Source organism: Pinus tabuliformis, chromosome 6 (genome assembly GCF_031772625.1).
Source record: "Pinus tabuliformis cultivar Carrire ecotype Pingquan chromosome 6, CPIR1, whole genome shotgun sequence".
Classification (NCBI taxonomy): Eukaryota; Viridiplantae; Streptophyta; class Pinopsida; order Pinales; family Pinaceae; genus Pinus; species Pinus tabuliformis.
Window position 1 is genome coordinate 1,388,358,908 of NC_142292.1, and position 11,605 is coordinate 1,388,370,512.

An 11,605-nucleotide genomic window follows, 5' to 3' on the forward strand; every position below is an offset into this window, starting at 1 on the left:
CTTTAGGTTCAGATGTAACTTTCGTTTGAACTGGGATAGGTTCTGGATTAACTTATTGTTGAACTGATTCACGTTCAGAAGTACTTTCTTGTTGGGCAACTTCAAGTTGAGGATCAACTTGCTGTTGAACAATATCGGTTATTGTTTCACTAGGATCAGTGCTAATGTCCTCAGGTAATTGTGAAAATTCTCCTTCAGAAACAGATGTACCAAAAAATGGTTGGAGTAACTGGAGTCTCAGTGCTTACCGAAATAGATGATTAAGGTAATTTAGATGAAGAACTAGGAGTTCTTGATGTACTAGACTCAGTTAAGCGAGACCGCTTTGTCCGAATAGGTGTCGCTTCAGGTGGAAAATGTGGTTTTCTCACTGTTCTCCATGAACGATGGGGTAAGGGTTGATGTTCCTCCATGATTGATGATTAATTTTATTATCAAAAAAGAAATAAACAAAAAGGGGTATACTAAGTGTTATCGGGAAATCTAGTGTCTATGCAAAGCTGCTAGTCCCACTAAGACGAGTAGCTATCTTAGAAACAAATAGATTAAAGTTACTTTCGTTTTCCTTTATGAGAAGTAGATAGGAGAGGATCAAAGAATACCAACCTTGATCTTTCGCTTGGTTCTTTGCTTGTTCCTTCTCCTCACTGACAGGTCTTTGCTGCTTCTCCCTTGACCACTTCGCTTTAAAGAGTACCTGTAATGTCAAAGCAACATAATACCTTCAAAGTGTAGAGATCTACAATCATAAACAACATAGGACCAGATATATATTAACCACACAAATGCATATACTATCAGACATACGAGAATGTGGAGGAAAACTTGAATGGCTTTATTGATGTAAATATTAGAAGAGAGGATTACAACCCATTGATCTGACCCAACGTCATCTTCCCAGCATGAAAGCCCTTCTTCACCTCATGAAAAGCTTAGATCACCCAACAATATGATATTCCACCAGGAAACCAACAACACTTCCTTACAAAATACAAAATTCCAGCCTCTGGATCTCTGGGATGAGGGATCCATATATAGATGATTGTAGGGAGGTGAGTCAGCTTCTGGGATTTTGATTAGTGTCTTCTCTCTGATAGTTCTTGATTCCACTTGGAGATTGATGATCTCTTACTCATACCTGGGCGAATTCAAAGAGGCAAGTGTCACATGATAAGTTTCTGGAAGATTCCATGATCATCCACCTTACAAACTATCTTTGCCATTTGTCCATTCTCGCCCAACGCACCCTACAGAAGGGCTTTCCAGTATGCATCACACCTTTGACAATGGGCAGGTGAGATGCGTCGCACCTTTAGCACTGAGCAACCTGTATAGTTCAGTTTTGACCAGTTTTGAGCAGTTTTCTGTGGAGAACTACTAGGAGATGATGTAATCAGCTGAACTTGTTCCTTTAGGGCATGAAACAACACTTTTAGGGACTCAAAATCCCTTGGTTTATGGACATATATGATTGGGGTTTCTGTGCCCAAAAATGTCTATAACACTAAGCAAAAGGTTTACCAAGCAATTGTGAACTGCAGAATACCTCTTGGCGAACCAAGAAGTACGGGTAGGCAATCTCCCCAAATGCTGTGTTCGGTGTATCATAGTTTACAATGTGGTTGACTCAGTTACTTAAGGATGGATAGCAACCTAGATTTGTCCTCCCATATATACCCGAAGCTACGTGGAGGCCTAGTCCGTATGTAAGCATTGTCTAATGCAAAACCACATAGTGAGAGCATTGCCATATACTTTACATACTGTAACACTGCCCTATATACCTGAAGTTACATGGACAAGCTACGATATACTCACGTACGTAGAATGAGGTATCACACTCGAGATGTATTGCAAACAAATTAGCAATAGTTGCTTTGTTTTAAGACACCAGAACACGTCTCTAGCCTAGAACCACTAAATGTTCTCGTTAATGACAATGTTCCATTAGGTAAATTGATGTTAATTTTAAGTTGATCTTGCTTAGGAATTTGCCTTTCAAGTTCACCACGTGATGTATTCTGAAATTCCTAGGAATGCAATTATCATGATAAGCATTCTTTCCATTCAATTTAACGATGAAAATCCTAGCTACTTAGGGGTAGAGCAATCTAATTTCTTTTGAACAAAGAGCAAAGAGCACAATCTAAATGAAATTTCCCTACACTATTCTTATGAGCACACACAAATTTTTTCAATGCAACATGAATGTATTTCTTTTCGATTTCCTTAATGTGAATATGAAAAAAAGGAAATATGCACATACAATCAATCAATCTTTCTTAAGAATGAAGGCTTTTACGACAGTTCTAATTCGAAGGAAGAGAAGACTTTACGCCACTTTCTTTCGAATGAAGATTAATCAATTATATCCTAACTTTGACTATTTATCGATAATGAAAAAGAAAACATGAAGAAACATTAATCAATCCAATCAAAGTTGGGCTAGACCAGGAGATAACAACTCATTTTCTGAGACATAGCATTCATTGATCAATCAGAAAACAATCAAACAGAGAAAAGTTGGCAAAAAACTCTTTCCAAAGGTGGGAAACTGATCCTAGGAGGATCAGTGCAGCCCAGAGTGGGAGACAATGCATTTTAGAGCACTGTCCCTAAGCCAGGGGTGCTCTGTAGTGCACTATGTCCCTCACAAGTTTGTGCTGGAAACATTAAGCCATTTCAAGAGGCAATTTGCCACAGTTTTGACCAATTTTTCAATGTAAACAGCTGAATTACAATCTATGAACACAAATAAGGTCTACAAGGATGTTTTAGGAGGTGGATAAGCTACTAGGAAAGAGGATTTATCCCTAGTGGAGTTGCAATTTTTTTTTGGAGAATTTAGCATCTACGGATAAATACTAATTCCCTAGATAAGTAGTTGTATCTAGAACAACAGTTTAAAGTGTTTTAGACTTTTCCTATATGCAATAGATAAGATGAGAATATAGAAGGCCTACCTATAGCTCCGCTTTCCTCTCATCTCCCTTGTATCGATTCTGTTGCTCGTTCCTGTACTTAATCCGCTTGAGAAGTACCCTGTAAACGCAACAGAAGACAAAAACCAATCAAAGCATACGATCTATTAAATATAATTGAAAGGAATCAGATAAAATTCACACACATAAGCATTATGAAATAATACAAACATATGGGAAAAAGGTTCAAACACTTTATTAGATAGCAAAAGGAATTACAACCATTGGTGTCTGATTCAAAGCCATTCCTCCATCTTGGATCCCATCCACATCACATAAAAAGCATCACAATACTTGCTTCAAAGCCAAATCTCATAGCAACATTATCTCCTTACAATTCAACATAATCCAACCCCTGATCACTTAAATGAGTGGTCAATTTATAGGAAGATGAAGGAGGTTTTGTCATTAATGGTGGCATTGAATGGCCTTCCATACTTAGAATTAGTTCCATGGAGGAAGGGATGAGAGGATAGGATGCACCTTAACTCATTCCTCATCCATTTTCGAGCTCATAGGAGTTGATAAGTGAGGGAAACTTCTAGATGACTCCAAAAGATAAGAATATTCCCCAAACCCTATGTGAATTTTGCTCATTCTCGCCCAACGCAGGTGAAAGGAAGCCTAAGTGCTCTGCAAAGCACCTTGGAAATGGACTTAACTGCTCTGTAGTGCACCTTCATAAGGGATTACCTGCGCTGGTCCCTCTAGAGGCTATTTCTGGATGTCTTCAAGTCATGAAACTATCTGGGAAGGAGGCATTCAAAGGGGTGACTTGTTTAGGGAATGAAGCAACTGAAATTAGGGTTTAATGAGCCCTAAAACACTGATCTGAAAGTTGGGATTTGATGTGCCCAAATGGATCTATAACAAGGTTGGTACCCCTTGCTTCCATTTCCCCGGGGTGGAAAGAAAAAGTTCCCTGCTTGAATGTGTCCCCATATAGATCCTATTGCAGTGACTTGGGCAACATCATCTTCTACCAAGTTTTTGTAAATAATGAAAACCCCAAAGCTCTTCACCACCTCCATCTTCACCCAACTTTCTTTTTTAATTCTAAATTTATATAAGTGAAAATGTTATAATTTATTAAGTTAAGATAATTTAAATTATTAATATAATTATTAATTAAATTAATAGTAATTTTTTTATTAAATTCATTAAGAGAAATGATTATTGTTCTTCTCATTTAAAGTCAATTTCTAATGAAATATATATATATATATATATATATATATATATATTTATATATATATATATATATATATATATATGTATGTATGTATGTATGTATGTATGTATGTATGTATGTATGTATATATGTATGTTCTAATAATAATTTATTTTTTAATATTATAGAAAATATAAAAACAAAAATTAAGATATATATATATATATATATATATATATATAGAATAAATTTAATTTTTAATATGGTAGAAAATATGTGAAGTCTCACTAGCACAACTGATTAAGGATGAGCCTCGTTAGCAAGGCGATCTAGAATCTAACCTCAAGCGGGATGGTAGTGCCCTGTACTAGGGGGAGGAGACATGCTAAAAAATCCATTCAGCTTAAGGCTAGTGTGGTCGAGGCGAGGTGAAATCCTCGGGTAACTTTGACGGATTAAATGCCCCTGGGTCGCGGTTCCTCAAGCCAGAGATCAAACCTAAAGAATCACAAACAACTTAACAAACAAAAGAATATAGTATAAAATATAAATTTATTAAAATATTAACATTTAAAAAAACCTTTTAATAATAATACTAATTTATTTTTTAACATTATATAAAATATAAAATATTTTAAAATATTAATATTCTGAAAATTAATTTGTGTGTTCCTATTGATATGAAAAAGGAAAAATTGGTTGTGATTTTTTTAACCAATGAAAATAGATAAATCCATTGACATGATATTGTTTTACACACCTTATTTCACGAGATGTATCCAACCATTGCACTACTTGTTAAATGGTATAATTTTCAATAAACCTACTCATAATCAGAGCCATTTAAACACACCAGTGCTTCCTATCGACTAAAATAAGAAGGAAATACGCAAAACTCCATACCATGTCATAATCAACCATTTACTCACACATATAATCAATGATAATATGCATACCAAATAACATAAAGATTGGAATTAATACATAACTATATCAAACCCCAACTAGGATTTATTGCCCAATAACACATAAATAAAGCATGGTACATATACACAGTGGATAATACAACAGATACCCAAATGGTGTAGGAGCCTCACTTCTCTCACGAGAGTCCTTGTCAATTTATGAATATTGTCTTTAAGCAATTCTACAACATCCATTTCACTCATCAAAATGAAAAGGGATTTTCTTAAAAGGGACTTGACAAAAATTTGGAACTTTTTAAGAACCAATTCCCCACTACCATTCTTAGCTAGATCCCAAACAACAGTTAGGCTTTGTGGATCAAAGACCCATGTAAATCCCATCTATTGGGGAATTTCATCAAACATTTTGCATGTTTTAACAAATCCTTGGTGAATCTCTCTCTCACACAGACATTATAATGAACACTTTGCATGCATCCTTTGTTTGAACAAAATCGCTAAACACTTTTTCTCCCATGCACTATATTATCGACATGGCATATAAGCTTTGTTCACGATTTACAGGTAGAGGGGAGACCTCACTTATCTGGGGAGATTTGACGACTATTTATTTGAGGTTCCCATACCCTAGGTGATAGTCTGATTCAAATATTTCTCTGAATCATCTTTTGGGTTCCAATTCTAACCAGGAAACTCCACTCATGACATCCCCCTCACCGTTCACATCATTTTCTTTATAGTTCCATCTGTATAAATATTGCTTCAATAGCCACAATGCAAGGTCCATCATAGGAATGTTGCTTAAGGGTAAAAGGGCCTCCAAGGGCTAGTACCCTTTGCTTCCATTTCCCTGGGGTGGAAAGAAAAAGTTCCATGCTTGAATGTGTCCCCATTTGGAGCCTATTGCAATGACTTGGGCAGAATCGTCTTCTACCAAGTTTTTGTGAATAATGAAAACCCCAAAGCTCTTCACCACCTCCATCTTCACCCAATTTTTTTTTTTAATTCTAAAGTTATATAAGTGAAAATGTTACAATTTATGAAGTAAAGATAATTTAACTTATTAATATACTTATTAATTAAAATAATAGTAATTTTTTTATTAAATTCATTAGGAGAAATGATTATTGTTCTTCTCATTTAAATTCAATTTCTAATGAAATTTATTGTAATAATTTAGATTCTTCTCTTTACCTTTTTAAATTTTATATATATATATATATATATATAGAGAGAGAGAGAGAGAGAGAGAGAGAGAGAGAGAGAGAGAGAGAGAGAGAGAGAGAGAGAGAGAGAGAGAGAGATTAAATTTCAATAATAATAATTTAATTTTATTATGGTAGAAAATATGTCAAGTCTCACTAGCACAATCAATTGAGGATGAGCCTCGTTAGCAAGGTGACCCAGAATTAAACCTCAAGGGGGTGGTTGTGTCCTGTACTAGGGGGAGGAGACATGCTAAAAGATCCATTCACCTTAGGGCTTGTGTGGCCCAGTCTAGGTGCAATCCTCGGGTAACTTTGACAGATTAAATGCCCCTCGGTTGCGACTCCTCAAGCCACAGATTAAACATGAAGAATCACAAACAACTTAACAAACAAAAAAATATAGTAGAAAATATAAATATTTTAAAATATTAACATTCAGAAAAACCTTTTAATAATAATAATAATTTATATTTTAACTTTATATAAAATATAAAATATTTTTAAATATTAATACTCTGAAAACTCATTTGTGTGTTCCTATTGAAATGAAAAACGAAAAACTCGTTGTGATTTTTTTAACCAATGAAAATAGAGAAATCCATTGATGTGATATTGTTCCCTCTCTCATCAAGTCTACAGAAAAAAGACTCACACAGATCGTTATCTCCATGCTCTTTATCATCACCACCCATCCTAAAAGGCTAGGGTTCTCAAAACATCTTCTCCCGAGCCTTAAAAATATATTCCCCCCAATTTCTTTCAACCAAAAAATCCCATATAGTTGAGGCTTTAAAATCTAATGGCTATTCCTCTACCCAGATCTCTAAATCTCTTCGGCCTGTTGCTCATCCCAAACCCAAAAAGTCAGACCCATCTTCTTCTTGTGGCCTTGTTACCCTCCCTTACATCAAAGGGTCCATAGATCTTATTGCTAACATTTTGTCTAAGAAAAGCATAAAAACTGTATTCAAACCCCACAAAACCCTCAAGAAATTGTTCCAATTGGCCAAAGACATTTCAGATCCCATGCAAGGACTAGGGGTTTACAAAATTCCTTGTTCCTGCAATAAAGCTTACATTGGTCAAACAGGTCAACCTTTCAAAGATCGCCTCAAGGAGCACATTGTTGACACCAACCGCAACTGTCTTTCAAAATCTGCCATAGCTAAACACTCTCGTAAATCCAAACACTTAATTTTTTTATCAATAAAAAATCATAACCTCTGCACCATTCTACAACTCTCGTATTATTCGAGAAGCCCTTGAAATCAATAATAACCCTAATAAAGGATGGTTATAGGCTCAACTAATCCTGGAAACCCGTCATCCACCAACTCCCCCTTTGAATCTTAACCCATCCCTCCTCTTTATCCTTCCCTTCATCTTAAGTTTTGTGATGGTCATCTTTTAGATTTTGTATCCATATTCTCTCTCACCATTTTTATATTAACCCCCTTTTTATCCTTTATCCCTTTTTATCCTCTTTAATTCCTTATCTCCTTTACCTCCCATTATTAGCTAAATTCCCCCCTTTAATCCTTAACCTCTCTCATAGTCATATTGTTGACCATGGGTTCTATATTATGAATGTTTTTTTATCCCTTTCCTTGTTCTTTTTAATTTATGATCTAATAATAATAGATTTGGATGGACCCCCTTTTTTCATTACTGAGATAATTAGATTTCTTTTAATTCTTATTATTCACAAAAATTTAATTCTCAACTAATTCTTAATTTTCTAATAAAAATATTATTTCAAAATTTTACCATTTTAAAATTTCAAAAATTACCAAATCATAATCACTATTGGTCAAATATGATTTATTTATTTAATTCAAATATTTTTTTATCTCAAAATATTGTCAAATATTATTTACTTATTTTTTTTACCGATAATCAAACATTCAAAAATTGTTTCCTATTAAAAGGCTATCATGCACTCATTTACCCATAAGGCTCTCTGTGGTCCCTGATTATGGATGGAGTTACCATCCGAAATGTTGGCCAAATCACACATGTTACACGTGTTATTCCGGAAATCTCTAACAATATGACAAACTGCGGAAGTCTCCAATCACTCATTGGTAAATTTTTGGTGAATATCGTCCATTTAATCATATATATGTAAAAAATAGGTGAATTTTTAACAAAATTGAAGAATATGTTTTTCAAAAAATGTCCAAAAAATAGCCCATTTGCAAAATTTCGCCCCTAAAATTTTCCCTGATTGGGCAGTCTAACTTACCCCATTGGGGTGCAAAACCGTCGGTGCTTCATCTCCTAGGGATAGGGTTTCTCACTTCTTATTTATAATAAAAAGGCCTCTGAGCCTCATTATAACACAATTTAGAAGGCATGTAGCCATCACATCTCTTCTCAGAGATAAGCTACCATATCCCGAGCTAGTTTATTCCATTCTACATGTTAATACTTGTTACTAATTAATTGAAGTTTTTTTCTTTCATTGTATCTTTGTGTTTTTCTTAAATATATATTTCATTTCGTTCCTTCATAAATTTAGATCAGTTATTCTTGTGGTGGTATTTTCTTTTTTGGGGTTGGCCCTTAATTCTGGTAAGAACAAGGGCAAATGCTCTTTTGAATTACTCCTGGGTCTATATTCGCAGGTTGTCATCCTGGGTAGTTTGCATGGTCTACTCAAATGGTTTTTTTGGATCCTGAACAGGTGGATGCTTAACATTAAGGATTCTGGTGCAATGATGGCAATAGTGCAGTGGTGGCCTGAAGTCGAAGGAGGGACTACCCTCATCTTGTGCATGGAGGTGTTTTGGTGGTCAGTGGGGGAGGCGTTCTCAGGAGGTTCTCTTTGTTGTAAATTCTATCCCATGGATTGATTAGATTTAGAATATTAGTTTGCAGTGCTAAGATCTTCCTTAGATTATAAACAAAATTCTTTCATTGTGCTTAAGGATTCATCAATTTTTGAAAGTAAAATGAAGAGATTTTATGTTAATTTTATGAGCAATTTAACATAAATCATAAACTAAACAACAACATAAACATATACAAAACATCATCAAAAACACATTACAACAAGAACATGATAAAGGAGTTCACCCTTCCTGGGATACGTCTCCTTGTTCCAGCTTTCAATGGCTTGGGCCTCTCTATTATGCTCAAAAGTGTAAAATTTGTGTTTATAATGCTCAAAATGCTTTTGAAACCTGCTCCAATTAGCTTAGAATCCTCAAAAATGGTTATCTAGCCTCTTTTTTGCAACCAATTTGGTGGAAAACTGAAGAATTTATGACTTCCCCTTGTTTTCCCATTATTCGCTCCAGAAATTGCTCCACATCCGACATGAACCCACAATTTCGCTCCAAAAATCTGCTAACTGAGCGAGAATTTTGTCGCGCGGCGGGACATAATCCGTCAGCACCGACTGTCCATCACAAATCGCAATCGGTGGAGTCCTACGGTCTTATGGGCTGTGAACTAGGCGGGCGATATATGATTGCGTTTCGAAGGCCCCGACGAAACTCTTAATTGGAGCTTATAAATCTATCGCATCCGAGATTCTTCCGCAATCAATGGAGTACCAAGATCTTGTATATGCGGGACTTTGCACCGTGTTGCAATTTGCGATTGCAATATCGCATCAAAAACCAAACCTGTCAAAGATGATTATTTAGTGTCGTGCAAGATGTGTGATCAAATTGCAACCTAGTACTTGCCGGGGGCCGATTCTATAACATTGACCCGCTTCCCTGTTGCGATGTGCGATTATCGCATTGCAACCTTGATCTTGTCAGGGGATGATTCTGTAACACCTCCCTTCGTCGATGTGTGATTTTCAAAAACGTGGGGACCAATGGTGGCCTGCCACTTGGCACCTCCCGATTCGTTGATGGAACCTGCCATATCATCCAATCTTGCCATGTGAGCAAGTCAAACCTGAACTTTGACTTTCTCTAACTTCTGCATACGAGCTCGGATTTGAGTGACATTTGCACTGTTGGAATCATAATGACGAGCTCTTTGATCTGAAGATTTTATCAAGATTTTGACACTTTTATTTTTGAGGCTAATTTTGAACATGTGATCACTCCTCCCCACTGGAAGTCTTTTGGACCCTAAAATATCACTTTCAATTTTCCAGCAAGTGAGGGTACAGTTCTCCCACCTTTCCAATCTTGATCCACTGATCACTGAATTGGAACTTGTTATCTGCATGATGCTTGTCGTGCCTTACTGTGTACTTGCCTTTAACCTTTTCAAGCTACTCTTGCATTGTTTGATGTACCATTTGGAGTCGTTCAATGAACTCTTTGGCCTTTTCCATGTTACTATCAGTAGCAACATCCTTCTTACCAAGATGATACAATACATTATGATGCAAATGGTAAAAAAAATCCTCGACTTGATTCCTTTGACTCAAGCTTGAATGTACATCTTGAACGTCATTATCTAATGAATATTTCTCAATATAGCTTTCATGTAAAACATAATTATTCTTGAATAAATTAGATTCACTAACAATTGACCTAGAAAGCATATCAACAACTTTATTGCATATACCTTTCTTGTACCTGATTACCAAGTGGAATTGCTAAAGTTAAGCCATCCATCGGAGTGCCTTCATTGTTGCAACTTTGATTGAGATTGCAAGTATTGCAATGGTTGATGATCAGTGTGAATGATTGTTTCCTTACCCATTAGGTAGTGTTTCTAGTTTTTCACACTTTGCACCAATGCATACAATTCCTCTTCATATGTAGAATAGTTAATCACTACACCATTAAAAGTTTCTGAATTAAAACAAATAGGCTTATCACGTTGCATGAGAATTGCACCCATAGCGTAGTCACTAGCATCTATCTGAGTCTCAAATGACTGTCTCAAGTTTGGAAGTGCGAGTATGGGAGTTGTAATGATATTTTCCTTCAATGCCTCAAAGGCCTTTTGTTGTTTGCCTCCCCACTAAAAAACCTTCTTGACGCTTGTCAACGCATGAAAAGGAGTGACTATAAGAGAAAAATTAACAATGAATTTCCTCCAATATTGGGCTACTCCGAGAAAACTTCTTACCTGTGTAACGGTCTTGGGCCTTGGCCAATTTATAATGACATCAACCTTGGAGGGATCTATTTTCAACTCACCTCCTCCAACAATATAACCCAAGTAAACTAAAGAAGTATTTCCAAACTCGCACTTTGACATCGTGAGATACAACTGCTCTTTTTTCAAGACATCAAGTACTTTTATTACATGCATGACATGTTCAACACGAGATTTACTGAAAATTAAGATGTAATCTAAGTAGACTATGTCAAATACATCAAGAAATGGCCTCAACAC